Raw genomic sequence first — 24,722 nt, 5'->3', positions numbered from 1 at the left:
AGCCCAGCTTGGTGGAATATAGACTAGCCTCCTTGTGGTGCACCCCAGACAACGTTACTTGTCATGGCTAAATAGTCTACACATCTGGCTGCTAGACCTCATATGGGCACAAGGATTTCCCAGCAAGGAGAAAAAAAAAAAGCAGCATGAACACCAAACTGCTATGCCATACAATTAAAAAAACAACTAGGGATTATGGGAGTTGTAGTCCAACACATCAGAAAAGGACTAAGCTGGGAGAGCTATATTAAATGGATTTTTTTTCTTCCCTTCCCACTTAAAGCTCTATAGTGCTTTGAGATTTTACCTGTTTATTAGCAGGTTTTTTTTTTTTTTAGTACTGTAAGCTAATTTAACAGTTAATGAAATATAATCTATTACACAACATACTTATTTTCTACACATGAACTGATATTGCCTTTTTTATATGACTAATATAAGAAACATTGATTCTAATATAATAATCACTGGCTGTAATTAACAACAATGTATGATGGACAAATGGCACATAATGTTTTATGATGTGCTTCCTTGTTTTATTAGAGGTCATACTTGAATTTATGTGGTCAGGTCAGGCTGGCATTAGTCACCCCCAAAGTAAACACAGCCCCTTTAGCTGTGTATTGTGATCTTTCAATTACAGGACAAATGCTTCTTCACCTTCTGATTTTTTCATTCTGCAATGCCAGGCAGGAAGCAAAAGCAGGCTCATTAAGCCTCATTTGTTGCTAGTACACTACATTCCATTCAGTGGTAAAAAATTATAGCTTAATCACAAGAAGTCAAAATAAAAACTACTGCACTAACTATTGAGAAAATGCAGAAAAACCATAATGAGGGGTATGGAATTTAATGCATAGTTTGTAAGGCTAAACAGACTTTGGACATTATTTGGACTGAAGAAGCACTTCATACTTCATGTGAACACCTCTCTCCATTCATTGAAAAAATCTGAAAATTTTAGGCTCTGCATGAGTATGAAAAATGTTTCTGCTGGCTTAAGGAATCCACTCATTAAAGTTAATACAGGTTTTAAAAGCAGTAGCACCTTTTTTCAGGCTTGTGCAGAGACCTGAAAAAAAAAATCAGCCTACTTTAATAAATAGCAGAGAGGTGCTGTGTTTGCACAAGATCCAAATCACTTCTTCCAAATCATTTTTCAAGCATATACAGCCTTAATAGTTTGAATGAAATATTGAGCAGCTAGCTTTGCTAGGTTTTTGAACAGCAAAGAAATTATATGACAAAACTGGAATATGTCCAGCTGCCAGCTATTTGCCACAACTCTCCAAGGTCCATACCCCTGTGAAAGTTTATTTCCAGACTTTTCAGCTGTAAGACTGTCAAAGACTTACAAAGGGATTTTGTATAGCCATGTCAGCAGATTCTAGGGAGATATGTCACTGTAAAACTATGGCAAAGGATAAATTATATATCTGCATCCAATATCCAGGTCTCTGTGTTAGTGTATCACGTGTTCATTACACTGAAAAGTGAGTTTTTTCTGTGTTTGGATCCACAGTTTGAAATTAGAAAACATTTTTTTTTTAATTTCAGGAGAGAATATTCTTTCATTTTTATCCCACCCTAACATGTACAACCACAGGAAGACCATGAGAAATGGGGGATTGGTAGCAGTAATGATAAAAGAGAAATATTCTCCATTACTAGATGAGACTATACAAACTTAGCATTATTTCCTTCCTGGTCTATCCCTCCCTGAAAATACCTTTAAAGAGTCACATATTCAAGGTATTGAATATGTGACTGTTTAAAGGTATTACCCAGCCAAAGACAGGTAATAAGGTTATGTCCCTGAGGTAAAGTTGAGGCTCTGTCTCCATAAAATTCTGCATGACAGGTAGAAATAAGATAAAGCAAAACAAAAGCAGCTTCCTTCATTTCACCCCACATTTTAGGAAAAGTTCTACTTTTAGGACCCCTCATCAGTCCACAGTTTATATCTTTTTAAAAATATTTAAACTGCCAACAGCCAAAAGTGTCTCAATTTCCAGAAACACAAGAGACTTGTTAGGTAGGTTGGGAGGAGAGACATTATGGCAATGTTTTAATACCACGAACAGACAAAACATATAAACAGAACATTTTTGAATTGTATTTCTTTGTATGCTCCATGGATACCTTAGAAAAAAACAATTGTCTCTAAAACGATCTTTGGTATATTATGACTTTTGCCGAGACTGAACTACTGCAGCTTCTGTTTTATGATGCTATCATACTAGATTCCCTCATGAACAAAAGTTTTGTTTTACACAGCTGCTTATTTGTTACTGACCCTGATATAGAACTGAACAAAAGACTTGCTAGGCTCTTTGTAATACTATAACTTGTTGAATATGCCTCTTTTAGGTGTAACTTGCTGAAATAACAAAAGAAAACCCAGAAGAATACCGCTAAGGCTGCAGTGCATTTGCATAGCAATGATCTGAGAAATGTATGAAACATTTTTGCAGAATAGATATGATGCAGCCACAGCTATGTACTTGTGCAGTGATATACTGCAACAGGATGTAAATCCTATTGGTTTTTGTTGGGATTTAGTCCAAGCCACATGAGTGCAGAAGCATAGCTTTTGATATGCACTTCCTACTCCTGCTAAAAGAATGTAAAAGTGCACAATGCTGGGTGTATAAAGCCCAGCAGAGACAGGGTTAAAACTAGAGAATGATCATTTTGGCTTGAGTTTGAAAAATTAGCACAAGTTTTTGAACATTTCTAATTATGACATTTAAACTCTGAAGCCAATATGTATTTTGAATAAATAGAATCTGTTGTATTTACTAAACTTTTATCTTACCATATTTGAAAACAAGCAAGTAAATAATATTAATTAGGATAGCCTTGCCTCACTTATTAAAAGATCTTTATCTTTTTGTATCTTGTAATACTGAAGTGCCATGCCTCTGAATAAAAGCAAACAACAAAATGGTTCTAGTTTTTCAGTGTATAATGGCTTTATTTGACAACAGCTACTGTATATTTCAAAGTGCAGGATGTTTCCGTACATACATACACCTGCTTATACAGAACCTAACTAAACTGATCTGCAGCAAGTAAAGTCTTAATGGACTATTGCTGTCTGAGGTGTGGCAGAATTCAGCTGACTCAGTTTGTTACCCTGACTAGGATACTGGAACTGCTTATATGTGTTTAGATGTCAGGCAAGCATTTTTTTTAAAGTTTCCCCAGTCTTTTGACACCTTTTTCCCATGCATATTGCTTTTATGTTGGCTTGTAGGTTTCTTTTTTACAGGCAAGTTGACTTTTTTTCCTTCTTAGAATAGTAGTGTTTAATGCTGTTTTAATTTTTCCCCCTGTAATTTTTATTCACTGTAAGCCATTTTGAATTATTTCTAGATGTTATTTTATCTTTATATTTTACTTAAGGATACTGTACATCCATTATGTGAAATAATTAGCCCATTAACTGAAGAACAAAGTAACAACTTAGTTCATTCTCCAAAGCCTAGGATACAGTTTTCACAGGCTATATTTTTATGAATAAAATAAAATACAGAACAATCAGATACATGAGAATTACAAAAAATCAGTAAGTGTCAGTCTTCAGCAAAGGATCGTTAGCTTGTCGTGGTGCTGGAGCTTGAGCACCTCAATGATGCCATGAGCTAAACCGTGAAGGGCCACCCAAGACGGGAAGGTCATGACAGAGAGGTCAGACTAAATGCGATCCCTGGGGAAGGTAATGGCAACCCACCCCAGTATTCTTGCCGTGAAAACTAAATGGATCAGTACAACCAGAGATATGTCGGTATGCCATCGGAAGATGAGACCCTCAGGTTGGAAGATGGTCAAAATGCTATTGGGGAGGAACAGAGGATGAGTTCAACGAGCCCCAGACGTGATGACGCAGCTAGCTCAAAGCTAAAAGGATGGCTAGCAGCCGACGGTGCTGGTGGTGAAGGGCAAATCCGATGTTCTAAGGATCAACACACCATTGGAACCTGGAATGTAAGATCTATGAGCCAGGGCAAATTGGATGTGGTTATTGGTGAGATGTCAAGATTAAAGATAGACATTCTGGGCATCAGTGAACTGAAATGGACTGAAATGGGCCACTTCACATCAAATGACCACCAGATCTACTACTGTGGACAAGAGGACCACAGAAGAAATGGAGTAGCCTTCATAATTAATAGTAAAGTGGCTAAAGCAGTGCTTGGATACCATCCAAAAAATGATAGAATGATCTCAATTCGAATTCACGGCAAGCCATCTAACATCAGTGATCCAAATATACGCCCCAACCACAGATGCTGAAGAAGCTGAAGTAGAGCAGTTCTACGAGGATCTGCAGCACCTACTGGACAACACGCCTAAAAGAGATGTTATTTTCATCACGGGAGACTGGAATGCTAAGGTGGGCAGTCAAATGACACCTGGAATTACAGGTAAGCATGGCCTGGGAGCACAAAACGAAGCAGGACATAGGCTGATAGAATTTTGCCAAGACAACTCACTCTGCATAACAAACACTCTCTTCCAACAACCTAGAGACGACTTTATACATGGACTTCACCAGATGGACAACACCGAAATCAGATTGACTACATCCTTTGCAGCTAAAGATGGCAGACATCTATACAGTCGGTAAAAACAAGACCTGGAGCTGACTGTAGTTCCGATCACAAACTTCTTCTTGCACAATTTAGGATCAGACTAAAGAGATTAGGGAAGACCCACAGATCAGCTAGATATGAGCTCACTAATATTCCTAAGGAATATGCAGAGGAGGTGAAGAATAGATTTAAGGGACTGGACTTAGTAGATAGGGTCCCGGAAGAATGATGGACAGAAGTTCACAACATTGTTCAGGAAGCGGCAACAAAATACATCCCAAAGAAAGAGAAAACCAAGAAGGCAAAATGGCTGTCTGCTGAGACACTAGAAGTAGCCCAAGAAAGAAGGAAAGCAAAAGGCAACGGTGATAGGGGGAGATATGCCCAATTAAATGCAAAATTCCAGAGGTTAGCCAGAAGAGATAAGGAATTATTTTTAAACAAGCAATGCATGGAAGTGGAAGAAGACAATAGAATAGGAAGGACAAGAGACCTCTTCCAGAAAATTAGAAACATCGGAGGTAAATTCCAGGCAAAAATGGGTATGATCAAAAACAAAGATGGCAAGGACCTGACAGAAGAAGAAGAGATCAAGAAAAGGTGGCAAGAATATACAGAAGACCTGTATAGGAAGGATAACAATATCGGGGATAGCTTTGACGGTGTGGTCAGTGAGCTAGAGCCAGACATCCTGAAGAGTGAGGTTGAATGGGCCTTAAGAAGCATTGCTAATAACAAGGCAGCAGAAGATGACGGCATCCCAGCTGAACTGTTCAAAATCTTGCAAGATGATGCTGTCAAGGTAATGCATGCTATATGCCAGCAAATTTGGAAAACACAAGAATGGCCATCATACTGGAAAAAATCAACTTATATCCCCATACCAAAAAAGGGAAGCACTAAAGAATGTTCAAACTATCGAACAGTGGCACTCATTTCACATGCCAGTAAGGTAATGCTCAAGATCCTGCAAGGTAGACTTCAGCAATTCATGGAGCGGGAATTGCCAGATGTACAAGCTGGTTTAGAAAAGGCTGAGGAACTAGGGACGAAATTGCCAATATCCGATGGATAATGGAAAAAGCCAGGGAGTTTCAGAAAAACATCTATTTCTCTTTTATTGACTATTCTAAAGCCTTTGACTGTGTGGACCATAACAAATCGTGGCAAGTTCTTAGCAGTATGGGGATACCAAGTCATCTTGTATGCCTCCTGAAGAATCTGTATAATGACCAATTAGCAACAGTAAGAACAGACCACGGAACAACGGACTGGTTTAAGATTGGGAAAGGAGTACGGCAGGGCTGTATACTCTCACCCTACCTATTCAACTTGTATGCAGAACACATCATGCGACAAGCTGGCCTTGAGGAATCCAAGGCTGGAGTTAAAATCTCTGGAAGAAACATTAACAATCTCAGATATGCAGATGATACCACTTTGATGGCTGAAAGTGAAGAGGAACTGAGGAGCCTTATGATGAAGGTGAAAGAAGAAAGTGCAAAAGCTGGTTTGCAGCTAAACCTCAAAAAAACCAAGATTATGGCAACCAGCTTGATTGATAACTGGCAAATAGAGGGAGAAAATGTAGAAGCAGTGAAAGACTTTGTATTCCTAGGTGCAAAGATTACTGCAGATGCTGACTGCAGTCAGGAAATCAGAAGACGCTTAATCCTTGGGAGAAGAGGAATGACAAATCTTGATAAGTTAGTTAAGAGCAGAGACATCACACTGACAACAAAGGTCCGCATAGTTAAAGCAATGGTGTTCCCCGTAGTAACATATGGGTGCGAGAGCTGGACCATGAGGAAGGCTGAGCGAAGGAAGATCGATGCTTTTGAACTGTGGTGTTGGAGGAAAATATTCTGATAGTGCCTTGGACTGCATGAAGATCAAACCAGTCCATCCTCCAGGAAATAGGGCCAGACTGCTCACTTGAGGGAACGATATTAAAGGCAAAACTGAAGTACTTTGGCCACATAATGAGAAGACAGGACACCCTGGAGAAGATGCTGATGCTAGGGAGAGTGGAGGGCAAAAGGAAGAGGGGCCGACCAAGAGCAAGGTGGATGGATGATATTCTAGAGGTGACGGACTCGTTCCTGGGGGAGCTGGGAGTGTTGACGACCAACAGGAAGCTCTGGCGTGGGCTGGTGCATGAAGTCACGAAGAGTCGGAAGCGACTAAATGAATAAACAACAACAAAAGTAAGTGTCAGTAGGCGGCAAGTACTGGAGAATTCAGCAGGCCTTCATTTCTGCTATTAGTAAACAATCTTTTCAGAGTTTTCTGAAAAACTGTAATATAACATTGAGCATGTTTCTATGACATGCCAAGTAGTGAATGATTAACAGGATCACCATCGTAAGATTATCTGACTGCTTATAATTTTACTACTGTTGGTTTAAATAAGCTTTTGTACATTGCATAAACCTGGAACAGTAATCATTATCAGTTAGCACCAACCCGAACTTGAAATCTTGTTTAATTGTTGGTAACAGATATATAAACCAAGTTATATTGTATAAATTGTGTCAAGAGTTATTTTTTATTTAAAGTTAGTGACTTGCAAGTATATAAAATTGTGTCTTTTTTATTCTTATGCCAGCTCTATTTTTCATCTACAATTAAAATTGCTCAACACATGCCCCTATCACAGAAGAATCTTGCTAGTCCGGTTGGTGGACAGAGTAAGGAGCTACTTCATTTGTAACTCTTTGAAGAACCTTCTTGTCACCCACATTACAATGCACACTTGATAGGGAGGGAGAACATTCAAGGACCCTTGCAGTAGTAGAACCGCAGTCTTTATACATGCTTACTTTCAAGTAAATTAAAGATAGGTAGTAAGGTACAAACCCAGAACTCCAGAAACTTCTACAGGACTTTGAATATAATAATGCCTAATCATTTCAGCATTCCCCAACAATCTAGCACCCACCAGGTGCGGTGGACCACAACTTCCATAAATACCAGCCAGGCAGAGTTTTGATCAGGCTGGAAATCACAGAAGCTGGTAATCTAGCATACCTGAAGGGCACCAGTTTGAGAAAGGTTGCTTCCCGCCCTTTATTACCCCACCGGCGCATATTTTTCCCTATATTCATCAGCTTTTCCACCTCACTTCTTGTTCCCAGGGGCATTCTCACTCGTGAGGAGACGCCACCAGCAACAACTCCGCGGAATTGCCAACTCATCCCACACCTTTTTCTTACAATTTCCTCCTCCGGGACGGTGCCCAAACCTGCTCTCGAGGTGATCACATGGGACGGCAGGGAAGGGGGGGAAACGAGGAAGGTTGGCGGCTGCCTCTTTCCATTGGCTCCGCGCAGGCACGTGGCGCTCCTCTCCCACCGCTGGCTCACAGCTGGGTAGCCCCGCTCTGCTGGCAGGGAAAGAGCAGTAAGAGCCGCTCCAGCCAAGTGCCTTAGAGGAGCGAGGAGGAGGAAGAGGAGGAGGAGGGCGGCAGAGATTTTTTTTTTCTTGGGCTCGTGAGTCTGATTTTTTTTTTTTTTGCCCGGAGTTTGGTGGCAGGACCCTTCGCGCGCAGCTCGTCGTTTTGCTGGAGCGATAGAAGGCAGAGTCCGGAGCTGCGGAACGGGGCGGCAGGAAGGTAGGTCCCGCTGGAGGCGGTTGCGATATGTGGGGACTGTCTTTCTCTGGAGCGGAGGCGCTCGCCAACCGACTGCTCCAGCTCGGGGAGCGTTTCTCCTTTTTTTCCGCGCAACTGATCCCGAAGTTAGCGCTCGATTCAGAAGAACTGCGCTAGGCTAGCCGAGGAGGGGAACTCCGAGAATGTGTCAGGGAGACGTCCCCGCGGTCCTTCTGCGACTTCTGCGTTCACTTTCCGGAGGTGGCCAGCGAACGTCCAAGCCTCTCTCCCGGGGAGATTCTCGCTTGGCGTGGGCGCGCGGACTTTGGATAGACCGGCCGCGGGCCGTCGACGCGCGGAGAAGGGAGTGTCTCGCGTCTGTAGCTGGCGCGCGAGCTCGCCCCGTCCAGCCTGCCCGTTTTAGGAGAGCGCTGAAAAGAGATCCGGGATGGCGCGGTAAATATTTTGGCAAGGCTTATGTGGAGGAGGGATCTCTGCATGGGATTCTCTGGAGGAGGGAGAAATCCTCTCGCTTTTCCGAGTTTCCTTATTGTGGTGCTGCATACATGTGCTGTGCGGCATCGGAATCTCTATACTTGCGTTCAGGGGGAAAAAGTTGACAGGGCTGGCCGTATTCATTTAACAGCTTTCAGGTGGCCGGAGAAGTGCTCTGCTCCCTACTGCGTAAATGTGAGTTGTATGGCGATGGAGCGAGAGCTAAAACTCCAACTGGAAGCTGAATTGCCTCCATTTTCCTAGCCGCGCTCGGGGCAAACTCAGCGTGGCTGCCTTCAGAGAGACTAAAGAGAGCAAGCGGCTTTATCTCCGGGTTGGGGAACGGGCAGCTCACGCCCTTAATGCGCCTCTTGTCTTCCAGCCTCTTTGCCTTCCATTCGGACTTGCTCATTTAAGCAGGGCGTTGCTGAATTTGGCAGTTTGGCCACGCGAGTTTCATATCATTTAATGGGAGAAGTTGTATTTCCTTCTCTCTTGTCTGCGTTGTTTCCGACTCTTGCTTTCTCCTCATCAAAAATCTGTCATTCAGTTTGCCTGATGCTGGGCTGTTTGGTGGGAAATGGTCCAAAAATTCTTATGCAGTCCAGAAATGGATGCTCCTAGCACCCACTCGCCCCTCTAGTGGCTAGATTTTTCATCACTGTAATCCTTTATTCTAAGCCAGGGATCAAAACACACTTAAGTTGATGTAAGCAGTAGGATTTGCTTTCAAGTAATAATGAGGATGGGATAGAAATCCATTAGTAATTGTGTTACTCATGTTTATCAGAAGTCTATATCAGCCCCTCTTCAACTCTTCTTTTGGCTGTAGCTCTAATTAGTGCTAGGAGGTATGTGTTAACTATAAATGCTCATTTTCTTTGATATCAGTCGTGGCACAGCTAACAGTCAAGAAGATTAGTTTGGTCATAGATTCCACTTCAATGCTTTTTAAAGATTTTAAAACAAAAGCACATACACTGAAGTGCAGAAATCCTCAGCTACCTGTCCTATCAAAACAGAATTTATCACCATTCATCTCACTCTTACTTCAGTGTGCACTTTTTACAATTTAATTCTTTTAATTTCCTCAATAGCACGTTGCTATTACAATTTTATAGTTCAAACAGGCACAAATAGAACCTTTCGTTCAAATATATATTTTTGAAAACTTTCCCAGGAATTCCAGTTGAAGTGGCAAGAACAATCCTGGGAACATATCCTGACATATAGTTCCTCTGCTTGAATATGAAGATTAGGCCTCCTGAAAAGAATGTGAGACGTTAATACATAAGCCTGTTTTTCTTATCAAAACCTAGTCAGCAGCAATAAAAAAAATATTTCTTCTAATAACTATTTTTAGATAGGACTTTAGAACATTTAAGATCTACTGAAGTAGAAGAATTACTCTGGACTTCTTGAAGTTAGTAGTAAAGATTATACCCAATAATTTCTGTCCACCAGTAGAAGGATAACACTGAAATTGAAGTTTTGGGTCTTTTTTTTTTTATGATTTCCTTTTCCTCTCTGACAACTCCCAAATCTGTTGCCTGCAGACCATTGAAAATCATGTCAGGAGGTGACTGCCATTTGATATAATTGTCAATAACACTCACTGCCAGTAGTTTTTTCTATTTTCTTGTATATTGTTTTGTGTTGCTTAGTACAAATCAGTTTTGTACCACTAACCTATTCCGCACTTACATTTCTACTTTATAGTATTTAAGTCAGCATCTTAGTTATGAAACCGTTTTTAAAAGAAAGGCTTTTATTTTTATAGTTGATCAGTTTCTTAAGAAAAAAAATGGAGCATGCATTTCAAGAAGGTAGAAGTTGCCTCTGAAAGATCAAGAAAGTTCCACTTGAAGTATAGAAAAAAGCCTCTTTTCAATGGACTCAGTTGTTGGCACAATTGGAATGTAGCCTAAAATGTGCAAAACCTTTTGCAGGAAAACGTAGTATTTTCCTGTTCTCACTTTATGTTTATTTTAATACAAAAGAGAACCAAATTTTTGGTTGAAAGCCTGTGGTCTATCTTTCTATGCCAATGTTACATAGAAATTTTAGGAGCTATGAGTATCTCATGGTGTGATCTTTATGAGTTGCATCCAGTTATCAGTAAATGGTACAGGGGCAATTTCCATTTCCTCATGCTAACCACCTTATGCACTGAAAACCAGCTGGGGAATCATCCAGAGCACTTCTGGGAAGTAAAGGAAGGGAAAAGTCCTGCTGCATGGGCAGATACCTGTTCACATGGTTGGATTTCACTCTGGGTTAGGTTCTTCAAATAAAATAGTTAAAGAGTGGTAGATTGTGACTCTTGGCTTTCCCTGTGTTTGAAAAACATTTGAACATTTAAAATATAGGTGAATGCCTAGAAGGTAGTATGCATAAAGTATGACTGATATTTTAAGGTGTTTTGAATAATGGTCCATTTTCTTTGATCAGTGAGTATATTCTGAACCTTTGGGGGTGCTGTGAGTTTATTCTAGGTAATGGCTATTCAAGTACAAATGTTGCATTAGACCAGTGTTTTTCAACCTTGGCAACTTTAAGATGTGTGGACTTCAACTCCCAGAATTCCCTAGCCAGCATGCTGGGTGGGGAATTCTGGGAGTTGAAGTCCACACATCTTAAAGTTGCCAGGTTTGAGTAACATTGCATTAGACTCTTTGTGTTGTGTCTTGTTTATCTTTGTCTTCCATTCAAACCAATCCAGGCATTGTTGCAAATGTGTTGTTGTTGTTGCTTTTATAGAGTAGTTTTTTTTAAAAAAAACAACAGCATTTTTATTTACAACTTGCATTTTAGTTGATCTGTCTTCTCAAATTAGCCCTTTGGCAATATTCTTACATAGTTTAGCTACTGGAACTATGCCATGTTCCAACTTCAATTCCAAAAGGATATTTTGAAATGTATGGCAATGTGAAGCCAACACCTGTCATGACTCTTTTTTAAGTAGCTACATCCAGGTCTGAAGCCCTGCACAGCCCTGCAAAGTCCTGTTGTCTGTAAATCCATCTATGAGGTGAGCTAACTAAATAAACACTATAAAATAGTCTGGCAAATTATAGATACGCTATGAGGCAGAAGTATTTGTTATACACAATTGATAAGCAACCCATATATAGGATAATATTTTACCTTACTCTATATTTGAATTAAAAAAACTGTTAGAATGTCAACAATAGAAGCACCATTGGGTGGTTGCCAAAGAGAGGAATAACATGGGCACTTTTTAATTTTATTTTGTTGTATCATCCTAGCATGTTTCTCCTCTAATATTAAGCACTTCAAGTGCAGTAACAGGCAGGAGCTCCTAGACAGCAATACCTTTCTTCAATTTTATGTGGTTCCTGGGATGAATTTAGAATAGGTCCTCTATAATATGCATATGTGTGAATGTGTATATGTATATTATATGTGTATGTATGTAGTGGTTAGAGCACCGCCCTTTGACCCAGGAGACCGGGGTTCAAATCCTAGCTGGTATCTACCTTACCAGTAGGGGTCCTTGGGCAAAGAACCTCTTAACACTTCACCTGCCTACCTCAAATACGAGATTGACTTGAACTAAAAGAGTCACGGTGGCTCGGATGTCGCCCAGATTAACAAAGTCTGTGCCAGAAGTTGGGGAACCAGGACAATCTGATAAGTGGGCTATTGGAACAAACCATACATGGATGAGACAAGAGAATCTGGAATTGATGGGATGCAAATACAAAAGTACCCCTAAGCTGGGAGAGTAGCTCCAACAGATCCCAGGAACAACATCAGAGCTCTCTGTCCAGAAGAGTGCAGGAGATATATATATGGCTGGAAAGGGCTGGACTAAAAGACAATACTGAGGCACTGATCATAGCAGCCCAAGAACAGGCACTAAGCACCAGATCCATAAAAGTAGGATCTACCACATTAAACAGGACCCAAGGTGCAGACTGTGCAGAGAGTCCTCAGAGACAGTTCAGCACATAGTGGCAGGGTGTAAGATGCAGGCAGGAACAGCATACACTGAACGGCACAACCAAGTAGCTGGCATTGTGTACAGGAACATCTGCACAGTGTATGAGCTAGAACTCCCAAGTCCAGATGGGAGATTCCACAGAAGGTTGTGGAGAATGACAGGGCTAAGATCCTGTGGGACTTCCAGTTCCAGATGGACAGGCAGGTACTGGCCAATCAACCAGACATTGTGGTAGTGGACAAGGACCAGAAGACAGCAGTGGTGATAGATGTAGCAGTGCCAAGTGACAGCAACATCAGGAAGAAGGAGTATGAGAAGCTGGAGAAGTACCAGGGCCTGAAGGAGGAACTAGAGAAGATGTGGAAATTGAAGGGCAAAGTGGTCCCAGTGGTGGTAGGGGCACTTGGGGCTGTGACCCCCAAGCTGGGAGAGTGGCTCCAACAGATCCCAGGAACAACATCAAAGCTCTCTGTCCAGAAGAGTGTCATGCTAGGAACAGCTAAGAAACTGTGCAGAACCCTCAAACTCTCAGGCCTCTGGTAGAGAACCCAAGATGGGAATATCTCTATATATCTATCTCAAAACATACATACTATATTTCTGGGTAGATCAGTTTTCCTTTTTGAAATGTTAGATTTGGAAACTGTTACAATGCTTGGATGGAATTATTTATTTATATGACAAATTGTTTATTCTTGGAATTTTATTTTGTCAATGTCTGTGATCTTATATGATGTGCAAACCCAGCCAGAAACCTTATATTAAGTTGTACATATCAATAGTTTTTTTTTTCTGTTTTTGATTAGAGAAACTACTTTAATTCATATAAATCGTAACATTTGGAGTAAGCTGGTATCTTGACAGTATTCATAAATCTCACTTAATATCTCCTGAATGTAATCTAATTTAATTTAATTCAGATATCATTGACAGTAGGTTTTATGCTTCCAGTAAATCGACAAGCCCATGAAATTCAATCAGAAAAAGAAAAAAAAAGTATTTTTGGGTATTAAGCAGCCACCAATTAAACAGGATAGAATCAGAAAAATTGCTGTGATGTCATAGGCTCCGACATGATTTATACTGCAGCAGGATAGATGAAATTATGATTTCCTGTCCTCTAAAGATTGCAAGGAATGTTAATTACCTTTAATTTCTTTGACTTACAAAGTCTCATGGAATGCAGTCACTGTCTCAATACTCCCATCATGCACTGAGCAAAAAAAAGGGAAATGAATTGTACCGTATTTAATTTGACACTAGCAAATAACTAATTCTTAAATGAGCTCAGGTTTTTGATTTGTTAAAGAGCCAAAAAGCCACTCACTTGGATCTTTTTTCTTCAAGCTGAGGCATTGGCAAATGCATTTTTAATCTTTTTGTTAACTTTTGGAAATTTCTTATTTACAGTATAGAAAGCCCTCATTTTGAGATATAGGGAAAAAAGCTCATAGAATGCTCTAATATCTTAGTGGTGCAGAGTTTCTACCTATTCACACCAAATGATTGGCTATTTTTAAAATATTTAAATAAAAATATTTAATATTTTTTCTATGGTATTTCTGATGTGATACAAGGTTATAAAGTTCAGGGTAACTTTCAGTTAGCAGTTGGGCTTTAATGCGGATATTTAACAGTGGCAACATGTTTTAGGTGTACTTTTTAAAAATTATATATTTTGGATACTGGTCACCAGACTTCTGAAAATGTAGGTTTTTGCAAATATTGTGTTCCCCCGGGCCATTACTTCATTTTCTATTCTTTTATTTTATCTCTGTGGTCCATCATTTTACACACTTAAAACTGTTTCTAAAACAGTTTGGGGGATGTGAATGATCTGCCCATCTTCTAATCTAAATTGTAGAATCGTAAAATTTGAAAGAGTCACTTAAGCTATCAAGTTGCAACACCATATTCAGCTCAGGAATCCAAATTAAAATACCTTTGATAGATATTGGTGTAGCCTCAACACATGCAGTGAAGGGGAACCTGTCATATTTCTAGGTAATTTGTTCCACTGTCCAATTGCTCTTATCCATAAATTTTTTTTTCAAATATTTGTGTAATATAAATTCAGTCTTCTATGTCCTGCTCTCTGAAATGGTAGATAACAGGTCTTGATCTTCTATATCACATTATTTCAGGTATGAAAAGAATGTTATATTCCTCATTTTTCTTTTCTCAAGGCTAAAAATGCCAGTACAAGTTTTGATATATCTATCAATTATCTTAGCTATCATGCCATGCCATTCACATTTAACTAGCTTGGTACTCAGAATCATGGAATGTTTTGTCAAATGCTTTGCTGAAATTAAGATGTATTATGTCTTCAGCTTTCCTACTATCTACAAAGAAGATAATTAAAAAGATCAAGGAATTAATTATTATTAAATTGGGCAAGTATTTTACCATATCATTTGCCTCCTTAAAAATTAACAGGCATAGATTTCTTTGGAAAAGCTTTATCATGTGCCTCTGATTAAAAAAAAAACTGACCAACTTTTAGTATCAATGTACTGGAAAAACATCTGGGCCTAGAGTCTTCATTGATTGAATGTATTTAAAAATACTGACAGTTTCGTGAAGTGAAAAAGAGTAAGATTAGGGCCTTAGAACTATTGTATATCTAGAAATCTCACTCTGTATGAAAAAGAAAAAAAATAATCTCTTATCCAGAAAGAATAAAACATTTATTTATTTATTTATTTATTTATTTATTTTTATCCCTCCTTTCTTATTTTTATAAATAACTCAAGGCAGCGAACATACCTAATACTCCTTCCTCCTCCTATTTTCCCTACAACAGCAACCCTGTGAGGTGAGTTTGGCTGTGAGTGAGTGATTGGCCCAAGGTCACCCAGCCGGCTTTCATGCCTAAAGCGGGACTAGAACTCACAGTCTCCTGGTTTCTAGCCAGTTGACTTAACCACTATACCAGACTGGCTCTTAAAATATACAGTGTAGAATAATATTTTTTAGAAACTTTGATTTATAGATCTGGAAACTATTTACACTTTTCCATTTATATCCCATGTAAATATACAGTATTATGGTATTAATTTCTTTGAGTCTGAAACTCATTACTTTTTTTAGCCTTCTCTCTTTTACCAACATTGCCTAGTGCAGTACAATAAAACTTCTGTTTTTGAAGCATAAAGTTGTTAAGTTTGTATTTATCTTTCACCTCTGAAAACTTAATTACAGCCAATTATTTTTTCTTGCTGTTCTTCAGGAGCTTCCATAGGAAATGCATAAAGATCTAGGCAGATTATCATTGAGTTCCTTCAGTATCCTAGGATTTAGTTCATCTGGTCCTGGACATTTAAATTTATTCAGAGTAAATAAGTATTCCAAAAATTTGTTTCTATCATCTCAGGCTACAGTCTTGCTGCTTTATCCTGCTCTTTACAGTTGCCTGGGATAACAGACTTTTTGTTGAAGAGAACTGAGCTTAGTTTTTCCAATTATCTTAGTAATTTCTGGTTACCTAAATGTTCTTTGGGGACCTGATGCATTGTCCACTTCCTGTATGTATCCCTTTTTGATCTGGATCTTCAATATTTTCTTTTTCAAAGAAAAGGAAGAAAGACGAAGCAAAAGCATTGACCATTGTTCATTTTTACTCTTAATAGATTTATTTGTAATAGGGCTTTTAGTATCTATTTTTAAAATAGCATTTTGAACCCGTTTTTCCCATTAGTTCCTAAGAAGCCTTAATTGTTGCTTTGAGGTTATTAAAATAACTTATTTGGATAAGATACATATTTGACTACAGTCAGCCTTAGCTTTCCTTAAAATCAAGAATTCTAGCATTACAGGACTGTGTGCACTCATCTAAAGTGCAAGGGTCTGTGAGTGCAATTCCCAATAGAAGATTTGGACCCCATAGAATAGTATCTGGCTGCCCAAACCTGACAAGTCCCAAATAAGATGAAACAATTCATGTAGTGCTTCCTGGTGGTATAGCTGAAAACACCTCACAGGATATATAGTGTGTAAAATAGAAAAATCCACCCCCCCAGGGGTGGTGAGCTGGATGTCATATAAAACCCAGTATATGGGCATGACCTAATGTAACATCCATATATCCCTGCTCTGAGAGCTTAAAGGAAGGTAGACTGCATATATCTCTGATAGATAAAGCTTTTAGGAAGACAAATCTGATAATGCTTCCGATAATCAATGTGATAGAATGTGAGGTGACCTTGGAAGATGGGGGGAAGAGATGTCACCTAGGGAATGACCAGATAAAAAAGAAAGGAGGCCGCAACAGGGTAAATAGCCAAAGAAAGAAACTTGGAAAGGGTCCGCCCTAATTACTCTGGCGGTAAATAGGGAATGTGGGAGATTCAGACTTGCAAGATTCTGTTAATGTAGCCTTACAATAAAGTAGAATTAGCTCATCTAGTTATGTTTCCTGTCTGGTTTACCTGGGAGGGCTGACATTCTATGGGTACGTAGTGGTAGTAGAATTTAGTAAGATTTAAAGCTTTGCAGTAAGCAGCTGCTCAAATTTTTAAGCTTTCAGTAATGTAACTATGGGGATATAAATGTGACAGGTTATTTATTTTTAAAAATAAGCTGGTTTTAAGTTCATCTATGTGTTATGGTCCAGTGATTATGATGATTTCAGAGGTTGGTGGTCCGGACTTTATGGCTGATTGTGATAGTGTTGACCTACTTTAGTCAGGGCTTTAATGGTAATTTTTGTGGGGCGCTGATTGGCTAGTTCAGAATTTAAGCTTCAACATTCACCGTGTCAATTCCATTGGCCAGAATGACTATATTGGGACATCTAGAATTCTGACCTGTTCATTTATTTTCTAAGGCTTCCCAGTTGCCTGTGTCTTTGACCAGCTTAGAGGAGATTAAAAGATTTGTTCTAGCATGATGTCTGAATGTAGTCAAAGGTAAGCAGAAGCTTTTAGCATGCAATCACAACATGTTCTGAAACCTTAAAAACCAAATGGCATTAATCATCTAGCACAGTATTTCTCAACCTTGGCCACTTTAAGACGTGTGGACTTCAACTCCCAGAATTCCCCAGCCAGCATCCTTTTGTTTCTGCAGTAATTAGAATTATGATTACAGTATAGAAAACAGCCAGCAAACAAACAGGGGACATCAAATAGGATCAATATATGCATGCATTTGTACATAGATTAGCATGTGCACTTCTTCATAATGGAAATTATTATTGATACACATTCTGTAACTGCATATTTTGAATGTGCTTCTCAGTATTTAAAGTAAAAAAAATAGAATTGTTTCTTTATTCCCACTTTAAATAATTAAAAAGTACTGCCACAAGGCATTTTAGGAAAAGAGTAGCGCTAAGGTCAGGTCCAATGTATCAGGCTTAGTGTAATACAGCCAATTGTACACTAAGATAAAAATCTTTCTTGTTTTAGAATTGCTATGTCGGCTTGCTGTCTCATCTGAATTGAATGGTGCTGATGTTAGCTTTATGTACTTTGGATCATCTTGGCTGCTTTTGGTTTCTTTTTGTCAAGATTCATCTTTTAATGAAAAGTAAATGGCAGCTTGATCCTTAGTTCTGAAAGAAAGGGCTGACCATGATGTAATCAAACCTTTTTGACTCATGCCGTTTAATAACACCCATTCACCGTCATGTTACTTCATCATATAATTATCACATTTGAGAAATATTGTTAAGAATTTCATATTCCAAAATAAGCTTTCTAATCTTGGTTATATGTTAATAAATGCTGCTGAGCACAAATACTGTTAGTTAAAAAGTAACCTTGTGATCATAAATTTATTTTTATAATTTTTAAAAATGTTTTTTTTAACTTTTCAAGCTAATGAAGGAATTATTCTGTACTGGCAAATTATTTCTATATGCCTCAGAATCGCCTGTTTCTCTTGTGCCATGAATTTCGATAAACCTATGTGCTTAAATAAGCTGAAATTGGTACTGGTCTAAGACTGCAGTAATAAACTATTGACTATTGACTAATAACCTGAAATTTTCTAGGATTTACATGTAAATTGAAGCAAATGCTTAAGTTTAGACTAGTATATTTCTTCTATTTTTATGCTAGCATGTTCTTAAATCAATATGCGAATCCAAAGATGATACATACTTTGGCTTTGAAATTCTTTTGGGGCTTGCAGAATTCTTTCACCTTTCTTTTGGACAAATCTAAGCATTAATTTGAAAATGCTGTAATAAGTTCAAAAAATATTTGCTGCCAAAATTGTCTTAAAACACAAGTTGAATTGATGTTGTATTATTTTCTGGAACCTTTTTTACAACATCAAATAAACTAGTTGGGGGAGAGGGGAGATAGAAAAAAAGAGTACAAGGAAATTAATTTATGCTTCATCTGATAGCATGCTTATAGTTTAATAGTTGTCTTGTTTCACTACATGAGGTAAGGAAAACCTAGTATGTTCTCCTTAATTCAATAGCCCAGTTTAAGAACAAAACAAAGAACTGAATGGATTCCTCAGTCTTCTCTTTCTTCAACAACAACAAAGCTGTAAATGCGAAAACAAAAAAGGCAATTGCGCCAATATGTGGTTCCCTTATGTGGGATATATTTCTTCATCAGAGGAAACTTGTCATGCTCTCACCAAGGAAAACTTGACAAAGAGAAACAGCGTCTATTGCAGCTGTCTTCCTTCTTTTCCTTCTGCTTCGCTTTCACCTATGGAACCTGCATTTGTATTGAAAAACCCATTCTACATGCAGTTTATTTAAAGTGTTTTTCCTCATAAAAGTGCAGAAGTATTGTTGGCGTTCTTTTTAATGAGGTTTTGACTCCGCTGATCGTTTTTGTTGACTCTGCGAAGTTGCTGTTTTGTTAGATTTTCAAACTTTTCTGGGCCACGGAACCTGCTACTTAAAAAAAAAAAAAAAAGTCCCAGAACCCCTGATCAAGAGGCAAAGCTCTAGTGATAGACCACTGTCAATCAAATGAAACTTGTGCTAATTGCTGCCTGTCTATAATAAAAGGGCCAATTACAAATCACCACCCAGGAGGAAGAGTCCACCCTGCCCACCTGAAACCTTCCATTTGATCTTCCTTAGGGGAAGGGAAGGGAGGCAGGGTTGTGGTAGGATGATTTGCAGAAGGCAAGACAGACTTGTGCAAAATGGCATCCATGGCACCTTTTTGCAGGAGAATGCCACACAGTTAAGGTGTGTGGGTAAAGGTTGTGGTCATCATTTTTCTCCTTTGCTGTAGCTTAGAAACATGGTTATAGATGCTCCTGGCTGCATTTGGGTAAAGTGTGAAAACTTAGTGGTTCTACAAGTTAAGAACATCTAGTTATCTTGTCCCGAAGAATACCTAGTCTTATGTGCAAAAGCTGCTATTGATTTCCAAATAAATATGCACAGAATTATGTTGTAGATGTTAATGTGTAATGGCTATTTAAATAAAATCAAACCTTTCTACACAATTGATCAAGCTATAGAAACTTGAGCTTTTTCTTTAACGTTTCCTTCTTTTCTTTATACAGTTTATGAAATAGCACAATAAACTATCTAAAAAGTAAAGGTTCTGTTAAATCATAATCAAGCCCCCATTAAAAGACAAAGCTGAGGTATATGTGGAAAGGCTGCCCCTCCACTCACCTGCTGTCAAGAGAATTCTTCAGCCAGGGCTCCAGCATCATCCACCCCACTGTCCTGTTCAAGTTACAGTTCACCCTCTCTTCTAAGCAGTCCAAGAGCATTGTAGTTTTGCCTCTGTTGCTCCAGCATCATCCTCCAATTTCTTACCAGGTTTCCAGCAAAGGGGGACAGATCAGCCTTCCCACTTTTGTTAGTGAACATAAGATGTTGACTCACATTGCTGGTTTCCAGAGTCCTTCCAATTTCTGCTGATAGTTTGGTTAGTTCAGACAGATACCTCATATTAGAGATTTGCTACAGGTCTCTTCAAGACCTGCTAAATCACCAACCCAGATCCCATCTCTTTATGTTATTTCAGGCAAAGGACCAGAAACTGGAGCAGATTAACCCAAACTTTTATTTACAGATAGACATGGGGTGATGCAGCAACACTAGTTTGCCAGGGTGCTAAATAAATATATTTACCTATATCAAGTCAGACTACTGCCCCCAAAAGAGCTGTGTTTACTTGCAATCTGTCCCCCACAAGCCGCCAGCAAGGAGCAAGACCTATATAGCAGGGAAAGGTGGGGCAGCTGGTAAACCAAGCCCATCGTCCTTTACTTGCTAGCAACAGAATCTAAGGCCTTCCCATTAGTTTCCAGCAAGGAGCAAGACCTAAATACCAGAGAAGGGTGGGACAGCAGGTAAACAAAAGCCTCACTTCCTTCTGCCTCAGTCGTCTTCCTGATTTGATAACTAAAAATCTGTTTCTGTTTTGGTTGCATTTTCCTTGAAGGTGGGAAAGCAGAGTAAATACTGGGCAAACCGACAGTGAGAGGATTCAGTACTTCTGTTACTTGTCTTTGTCTTTTCAGTTATTCCTGGCAGCAGCATCTTTTTAAACAATCCATCTAGAGTGTCTTTTGGGATAGAAATTGTAGGACTTCACCTGCTGTACAGTTTGCCTTTTGGAAATGAAAAGGAAAGCTGACAGAGAAAGCATGTCCTCTAGCACTCCATATTATACTCAAGGAAATTAGAAAACACTTACTGATTTAGCTAATAGTGCAGTATTTTTCTGCCGAAGTAGCTGATCAACAATGGCCTAGCTAATTTTTCATTTTAACACTCTGATGTATGTTAAGTTTGGATAGCCAGAAATGTCCTGCAACTGCTAGCTGTTTATATTCAGAATTTGACAGGTGCCTTGCATGTTGCTACTAAATAAATATAATTTAATTAGAATGTGATTGTTTTCTGAGACTGAATTTCTGGACTTCAATCAGACTTGTCTTACTGAGGGTAATGGAGAACTGTATGATATCTCAAATTATTTTTTGTCTGAAGTGGGATACTGAACATATTTTATTGATTTATTTATTGATTTTATTGTAAACCAGCCAGAGTCCCTCTTTTGGGGGAGATGGGCAGTAATTAAATTTGAACAATAAATGAATGAATGAATGAATGAATGAATAGGACTACTTTGCCGTTAAGAGCTCATTTTCATCATAAAGGAAGTTTAAGAGTGTACGTTGACAATTTATTTAGTAATATCAAATACAATGTTTAGTGATGCTGAAAATCTGCAGTAATTGCGTACAACAGTTAGTCAGAAAACTGAGAATTACAGCTTATAGTGCTGAATGGCACAGCTGTAAATGTATTACATTTGCACCTATTTCTCTTTTCCAGTTTGTACATCTTTCTTCACAAAAAATTATTTAACATGTTGTCTATTTGTTGCTTCAGCTTTAGTGTTTAAATGGTTTTTAAAAACAACCCTATATCATATTTCAGAGCTGTCCAAGTTGAATGTGAGGAAGCTATATGTCACTGTGGCTGTATCTGACATCTCCATGAAATGTCACAGTTGGCACATTATTTATTTATTAACCACGTGTCTTCCCAGAGTCTCTCAGTGGCTTACATAAAATATAAAACCAAATAAAAATCAATATAATTATAAACAACAAAACAACCCCACACAAATAAAAAACTACAACCAATAAACACAGAGAATACAGAAGGCTTCATAAAATCAGAAGGCTGTCTGGAACAATTTGATCTTTAAAAGCTTCGGAAATGTTAGCAAGGAGGGGATTAGCCTGATCTCAACTGGGAGGCTGTTCCACACAACTGGTGCTGCCACAGAAAAGCAGTGCCTCTTCACTACAGCCCCCAAGATCTCCTGAATATTGGGATCAATAGCAGTTTCTCTACTCAATCAAATTGGTTGTGCTAGTACAGCTAGTGTAGCACAGCTAAGGGTAGGTGATCTGGCAGATATCTAAGCGCCAAGCCATAAAGCCATAAATAAAATGGCTAGAACTGTGTTTATACAACAGACATTTAAAATAAAACCATATTTCTAGCTATCTCCTTTCTGGGTGGTATACAGTTGAATTTGTGTTGACCAATTTTCTATTTCAGAAGGCAACCAGGATTTCAGTACAGCTGACAGCTGAGTAATAAGAACTTCCAAAGGGCTCTCAGGAAGCCATTCTGATTCATTAGTCTTTTGAGACAGACCAACTTAACTGGATTCCCCCCACATAATTTTCACAGAAACTTTGAATTATAGATAGTTTAAATGTCACCTACTTTATGTTTTCTGTGGTAATAAAGCCATTCTGTACTCAGATGGCCATCATCCCATAGCAAAAATTAGATCCAGTGCATGTCCTGCTGAGTGAGCAAAACTGGGAAAGACTGCCATGGCTGGCTGGGGAATTCTGGGAGTTGAAGTCCACCATCTTAAACGTGCCAAGGTTGAGAAACATTGGTATAAATTTATGAAACATTCCTATTAACATAGCCATAGAATGCCTGTTGAAGTCCTAGCAATCAAATTTGCAATGGTGAGAGGGAGCAAGCAATATGTCTGAGATCACCTCAAGTTGCATAGGAAAGAAGAGTTGAGCAAATGAATGGATTTTACCCTTACATCCATCACAGCTTTACCCACTTAGGAAATTTGGGTAAATGATTAGATTCTACCATAACATGCATTGTTAGCTTTACACACTTAGAAGTGAAAGACTATGGCATGGGTACCTGAGCTACAGGGTAATTTAATCATGAGAGACCACTGCACCTTTACCTCTCTGGCACTCATGTTTTGTCTGCTGCAGTGTGGATAATTCAGGAGAACAAAGATTTATTTATTTAGAGAATTTATATGGCCAGCCATCTTACATACATAACCCTATGTCAGCTCTTCAAGGTAGATCAAACTAGGAATCCAATGTCATGTGGATCAGTACTACTTTTATTGTAAAACTGTAGTAACATTTTGCAAGTCTTTACTTTCGTGAGAACTAGGGAACGACTGAGACATTTTGTCAGGTAACATTCCTGCCCTTTCACAGCCTTCTGGAATGCTAGGAGGATTGGGGTTCTCTGGACCTTAGGGGAGGCTGTTCCACATTGTTCAATAGATGGGATCCACAGCATGCCCACTATATTGAATCTGGTGGGACAGGCAGAAAATCTAGGGGAGAGGTAGTCCCTCAAGTAATTTGGCCCTGTGCCATGCAGAGCTTTAAAGGTGATAACCAGCACCTTGAATTGCACCTGGGAGCATACACTGAGCATACATATACTGACAGCCAGTTTGGCCTAGTGGTTAAGGTGCAGGGCTAGAAACCAGGAGACTGAGAGTTCTAGTCCCACCTTAGGCATGAAAGCCAGCTGGGTGACCTTGGGCCAGTCACTCTCTCTCAGCCCAACTGTAACGATTGCCCTACTCAAATAAAAAGCTCAGACTCCAAATCTAAGTTTAAGGTCTGGTTTATTTAGAATAAGGTGCAAACAGAAAGAAAGCTGAGAATGAGAAAAGCGTGCCTAAACTCAAACTAAATAGCTCCGTTTCCAACAACGCCCCCCCCCCCGCATATAGAACAATCCCACATTCCCAGGTGCTCCTAACGAGCTCTGCTGATCAACGGGCGAAAAGACCTTGACATTTAAGAGATAACCCAAACACATTCCTTCCTGGCAGAGCCCTACACATCTCCCCGTACAAGGTTTATCAGCAGCACCCTCCCAGCCAGGAACACGCATCAACACTCTGGCATGCGAACCGTTACGGTGGAGCGAACATCGCAACGGTGATCATGACACCAACTCACCTCATAGGGTTGCTGTTGCAGGGAAAATAGGAGGAGGAAGGAGGATTAGGTATGTTCGCCGCCTTGAGTTATTTATAAAAAATAATAAAGGCGGGATAAAAAATAATTAATTAAATAAATACAGTGAGTCAGTGCAAGTTGTGTAACAGTGGAAAAACATGCCCCAAAACCTCAGAGCACCCAGAATGTACACCTCTGCATTCTGGACCAACTGAAGCTTCAGAGTGGTTTTCAGGGGCAGCCCCATATAGAGCACTTTGCATTAGTCAGATCAAGATACATATCTTTCACTTTTATCTAGGTTGATCAAAGGAGCAAATCAGAGGAGACAATTAGAATCTCTTGCAAT

At 39.1% G+C, this 24,722-nt stretch overlaps 1 protein-coding gene across 2 annotated transcripts in view; it reads left to right on the top strand.

The window, feature by feature from the left end:
- The first annotated feature begins 8,103 nt into the window (after window positions 1-8,103).
- Window positions 8,104-24,722, top strand: part of STXBP6 (syntaxin binding protein 6) — a 112,842-nt gene continuing 96,223 nt past the window's right edge. The window contains exon 1 of one of the 2 annotated variants that reach the window (XM_063289999.1): window positions 8,104-8,211. The gene's annotated coding sequence lies outside the window, so the exon portion shown is untranslated. Of the gene's footprint in view, window positions 8,212-8,532; window positions 8,647-24,722 lie in introns of those variants that run through there. The other variant, XM_063290000.1, reaches the window with a different exon arrangement.

This window comes from Candoia aspera, chromosome 1 (genome assembly GCF_035149785.1).
Source record: "Candoia aspera isolate rCanAsp1 chromosome 1, rCanAsp1.hap2, whole genome shotgun sequence".
Taxonomy (NCBI): Eukaryota; Metazoa; Chordata; class Lepidosauria; order Squamata; family Boidae; genus Candoia; species Candoia aspera.
This window is presented reverse-complemented; position numbering and strand designations above follow the sequence as displayed.